A 6338-nucleotide genomic window follows, 5' to 3' on the forward strand; every position below is an offset into this window, starting at 1 on the left:
TCTATCTATATTGTATCTACATATTTTTCTGTCTCTTTCTTTGAATTCCAAATGGCATCCTACTCCCTATAAAGTGCACTACTTTTGACAAAAGTACAGTATGTCAAAGGTCAAAGGTAGTACACTACAGAATATAGGAACTAGCAGTGGTGTAAAGTACATACAAATTATTTAAACTACTACTTAAGTAGTTTTTTGAGGGTATCTGTACATTACTTTACTATTTATATTTTTTGACAACATTTACTTCGTTACGTTCCTAAAGAAAATAATATACTTTTTACTCCATACATTTTACCTCACACCCAAAAGTATTCGTTGCATTTTGAATGCTTAGCAGGACAGGACAATGGTCTAATTCAGCCACTGAAGAGCACATCCCTGGTCATCCCTGCTGCCTCTGATCTGTCAGACTCACTAAACACATGCTTCGTTTGTAAATTATGCCTGAGTGTTGGAGCGTGCCCCTGGCTTGCCATAAATAAAATAAAAACAAGAAAATGGTGCCGCCTGCTTTGCTTAATAGAAGGAATTTTAAATTATTTGATACTTTTACATTTGATACTTATGTATATTTTTGAAATTATATTTACTTTTGATACTTAATTATATTTAATACCAAATACTTCTAGACTTTTACTCAAGTAGTATTTTACTGGGGGAATTTTCTTTTACTCAAGTAACTTTCCATTAAGTTATCAAGTATGACAATTGGGTACTTTTCTACACGCTGGGGAATAGGTTGCTATTTTGGACGCAGATTTGTCCTTCTGCATGCTTCTAGGCCATATGTGCCTTTTGCAGTTCAGGTGACAGTGGGATACATCTCCAGGCAAAAGTAAAGATTTGATACTACAACATGGAAACTGGTCAACTAACTTCCCTTGAGCTAAATTTGTTGATTTTTTTTTTTTTTAAAGATGTTGGAAATATGAATTCAACTGATTTTGCCTACTGGGGACATGGTCGTTAAGAAAATGAAGGGTTAAGCTTACCGTATGCTTCCCAATTCGAAACAGTTTGCACATATATTATGACGACATTCGGTGAAGATTTTGTTTGTTTTGGTCTTTCGACAGATTTTTGTTTGCCAGTTCGTGCAAGTCGAAGTTTGGTACCTGAAGTCTACACCCCTTCGTCAGTGATTGGTCAACAGTACTACTCCTAGTAGGAGTGGGAACTATGGGCAGGATTCTTCAAATAAGTGTTTGTTGTCATTCAACAAATGTCAAAATGAATGACAGATTTCTTGATTTCTCTATATTGAGAAAGTGTTACTGGGTATGTTGTTGCTACGGTGGCCCAAGAGGGACAAACAACAGTAATATTGCCGTTTTTTGTGTTTTTTTCCCCAAGTGAAGGTCTTTAGGGAGTATGCGAGTACAGACATTCATTTCGCCTAGCTGAGTTCTGCTAGACGAACACCAAACCTATGTATGCAGACACCTTTACTGTAGGTGACTTGAGACAGGCTCTTGTGGAAATCCTGGATTTGAATGTTTTTTATTTTATTTATTGACACAGGGCTTTCATATCTTTGACATCTGGAGCTATCTCCTGTATGTCAAGTTGCTAATTTTAGGATAACAATCATGTGCTGTTTATATAGCTTGCGCATGTTCATATTTGGATATTCATATTCTTACAGTAGAGAAACTAAGTATATGCAATCTAAGAAAATAAAGACTGGTTTATTTGAATTTGTCATGCACGTGGTTGAATATTCAGATTACTGTATGATAAAATATACATAAATAAATACGGGTACATTTCATTGTAAAAAAAATGATGTCTGTGCAAAGATATATACATGCACGTATATATGCATGTATATATCTTTGCACAGACATCATTTTTTTTACAATGAAATGTACCCGTATTTCAATCATGTCAATAAGCACTGCAAACAGGACATAAATTCAACTAAATCCTAAGAGTTGAATTGTTCGATCAAGCAATGTTAGGGAAGTAAATGCTTGATAGTCAACTCCTTTTGTAAATGTTCTAACGCCCACCGGTTCCCCTTTGGAATGTACAGTATATTCAATGACTTTAAGATGTACTGTGTATCTTACATGTCATTCATTCTTAGAGCTATAGCATTCGTATAACATGTGATATAACACGTGGTTAATTCTCAGAGCCGTACAGTACATAATAAATACATTCCTCTTCAGTTTTAAAGGTGCAATCTGGGATTGGTACATCCATTTTTTTGGGACTATTAAATGAATGATATATAACCATTGATTCTTGAAGAATATAGCTTGTGAATGAGCTTAGTTCAGCGATCATCCCCCCCATTACCTTTTAGTCATCACAGAGGCACATGCATACAGATATAAGAGCCTCTCTACCTGTGAAAACATTTAAAAATGTGTTTAGAGTTACTGACAACAAAAGACTTTGGGATATGATTCAGAAAAAGAAGAACAGTGATGATCATAGAACTTGTCCTCGTGTGTCATTGCAATTTTTGTAAATATCACTTTCATAACCTTCTTCACTGGTTCAGTTTTCTGTCAAATGGACAGAAGGTGCTCAGTGCAGTACTCAGTATTGAAGTCATTACTAAGGAAGCGTCTCTTCAAATGTGAACAGATCCTGTGGGGATATGTCTGCTATATCTAAGGAGCTGAAGGAGTGCAATTAGGCCATCACTTGTGTGTGTGTGTGTGTGTGTGTGTGTGTGTGTGTGTGTGTGTGTGTGTGTGTGTGTGTGTGTGTGTGTGTGTGTGTGTGTGTGTGTGTGCGCACAAAGTTAATGAAATAAAAACATAATGTCATCTCATCTACTACAGTACATCTCATTGACTGGGACGAGCTTTTAATCATATTTATCTCTCAATTAACTTCTCCCTTTTACTATCACAAATATATCATAGATATCAAGGGCTATTTGCATGTGGACATTTAATTAACCTTTTAACTCTTTGGTGTTAAGTCCCCTATTAAATGGGACTTTGAGCAGTTCTGGACTGGTGCCGACTGGCATTTTGGTGTACAAAGCGCTCTGTGAACATCGCAGGGTCCAGTACCGTATAGTGCCAGAAAGCCCGATATGTCTGCTTTCCACTACCACTGTCAATGGACCTGACTTGAAGTGTCAGGTTTCAAACCCGACATTTGCATATGAAGTGATGTGTCACATTTCTTGGTAAATCCACACAAATAATGGATTTCCTCTGCCTCTGAGCAATGGAGCCTGGCCTGGGAGATGGCACATTAAAAGGAACAGTCTAGCAAATCCATCAATCGTGGCTTCAACTTGCTGTGATATTACCACCAGATGGATCTAGAGCTCTCAACATGAAAAAAATACTAAATAAGTTTGTAGAATTGAACACGAACACTTTCTCTTGGCCACAGAGGGACAAAATCACTGTGTGTAAAGCTGAAGTTGTAACAAGTCTGCAGAATGGTGTCTCTGCGTCGCTCAGAGGACAGAGTGGCAGAAAATGCCCTTGTCGTCAGTTATATGAAATTCGTCACAAAATATGATCATATTTATTTTTACAGTTAAAAGGTGAAATCTTAGTTAGTTGTTTATCATTTGATTGTAACCATATAAAAAATCTGCAATTTCAAGCTCTATTCCCCTACTTTTGTTGAATAGGGGAAAAATACATATTATATTTTTATAATATTTTAGTTTGTGTTATCAAAAGTGAGTATACCTCAGCAATTTATAAGTATTTTTTTTTACCAGAAAGGTGAATTCCAACTATGCAGCATTACTAGTTATTGTTTTTGGCCATCTCTAAAAAAGAATTACTTTTGGATATGTCTATTTAGGAGGAAATCTACATTTTGCCATAATGTTCAAGAGGCTTTCTAAATGGCTCAAAATAGCTACATTCATATTATTATTATTTTTTTTACATATCTATATTCTATATCTATATTTTTTACATATCTATATTCCCACTAGTTTTGAATAAAGGATATATTTATCAAGACTCCAGAGAACTGACATTTAAATAGTATTGGATTTATCATAATGCATTATTTTTGTCTAGTAGACTCCAACAATGTAGACATCAGCACAATGACATGTCAAACCTGGGTGTACAATGGATCTAGACATGATCCATTTTATGTAGGCTAACAACTTTCAAATGGTTGATCACAATCAGGTAGATGATACAAAGCATTCTGCACACAGAGGCCAATCAGTCATTCGCATTGTTTCAACATCCAGTATAGTTATTTCTGGCTATTATGTAGTTCAGGTATGGATAACTTGTTTCATTTACACTTTGAGCCAAAACGTATTATGTGAATAGGGTGCTGTAATAGTTCTGGAGCACATAATGTGTGTTACTGGAGCGTCACCTGTTGGAAAGCAAACGTTACTCTCTTAAAAGTATGTGGACACCTGCTCATCGAACATCTCATTCCAAAATCATGGGCATTTACAGTTTTTCTCAACTGCTAAAACACTAAAAACCCATTGGCTGAACAAAGTTCTCAGTTGTCTGCACTCATTTAGCTAATTATGCAGTCTGTTGTCAATACCTTAAACCATTTCACATGATAAAACACCATTTTCAGATCTCACTTCGATTTTTCCGCAAAACTCGAAACACATTCTCATTCTCAAAACACATTCTGCACTCTAATGCACATCTCATCCATACTGGTAAACACAAGTGGCAACAATCAAATACAAATAGAGAACATATGTCATTGATTGAACACATCCACTCAAAATGTATTTAACCTGTTTCAAATGATGCGACACAACCAATATAAGCCAGTTCAGAGAGCAAACAGGTTGTTGAAGGTGGGAAGGAGAAAGTCTGAGAATGGATACTGTAGTACAGTGCATTGTAGGCTGTATACTGTACAATGGATGAATTGTATGGCCCTGAACATTTTGCTTTCCATTTATTAACAGTACTGACTGCTCAATAGATTTAGACTGGTTGCAGATTCATATCAACAAAGAACAAGAATTACAGTATCACAGAGACAAAGGACAAGTTTGTGAGATGCAGGGTACAGTACTGTAAAAATAGGGGTACAAGGAGGAGGAAGAACAAAAAACTAAATTGCAAAGAGCAAATCAGAGTAGTTATATCTGATCAATTTTGAGCTACTATGATAGAACATGTTTTCGTTCATCAGAAGACAATGACGGAAAAATATGAATATTTTTTTAGATTAAAAAATGTACTTCTCCCTGAGAATTGTATGTTTTGAACAATGTGTTTTCTATTTTTCGGTGTATTGTTTACTGACTGCTTGAGAGTGTATATCATTTTGATCACTTTGTTTATGATTTGAGAGCAGTGTTTGATTTTGAACACAGGTAAAACTGTTTTGAGGCGAATGTTTCATTTTGCAAGAGGAGTCAGAGGTTATGTAAATAGTGCTTGAAGATGAGGTTTTGTGCTTAATGTTTTCAGGAAATGGAAGCAAGGTTTCAGAAATTGTGTTTTAGCAATTGAGAAAAACTGTAATATGGAGCTGGTCCCCCCTTTGCTGCAATAACAGCCTCCAGTCATCTACAAATCTTTCTAAAAACAGAAAATGGACCAAATTCAATGGATACCAAACAAAAAAATAGGTAAGAATATGAAGGCTATAAGAATATGTTCATGACTAGCTGTTTTGGGTGCAGATGACTGAACTGCTCACTTTTGTGTCTCTGTCTGCAGGTAATACATACTGTCATGTGCATGTTTTGGTAAACATCTGTATAATACAATTTGGGGGGGATTCACAGACTTCACCCTCCATACACTGATGAATATAACAGGAAACCTGTTCAATCACCATGCACTGCAAAATCATTCTGGCTGTGGATACGGAGAACATCAACACATTAACATCAACACGCCAGAGGATATACCATGTGACTTGGGGCTCTGCTGGAAGTTTACCTCATATTTATTTATTTTTTATTCTGCTTTGCCACTAAAATCGTAAACACTGACAACTAAAATATTGTGTTATTGTTGTTATTGTTATTCATATTATCATTAGTAGTTCAAAAAAATGAACCCCAAAAGGTACTTCGAGGATCCATTTAAATGGGTTCTTTGAGGAATTTATAGGGGTTCCCCAACAGTTTCAATTTGAAGAACCCATAAAAGAATACTCCAGGAACCTTTTTTTTAAAGAGTGTAGTGTAGCTCTGGAGGAAAGATAGAAGTGTGTGCTGAAATAGTGGTGGGTCAGATTCGAACCCATTTTGTATGTGAAGAAGCAGTTTAGACCCGTAGGCCACAGGATATTCATGTTTGTGTTGGATTACATTGCTCTCTCCCTCCCTTTAACAAACTCCACCTCCTGGCAGAACCAGGAAGTCTCTCCCCCTCCTACAAACCTTC

Source organism: Oncorhynchus kisutch, linkage group LG18, assembly GCF_002021735.2.
Source record: "Oncorhynchus kisutch isolate 150728-3 linkage group LG18, Okis_V2, whole genome shotgun sequence".
Taxonomy (NCBI): Eukaryota; Metazoa; Chordata; class Actinopteri; order Salmoniformes; family Salmonidae; genus Oncorhynchus; species Oncorhynchus kisutch.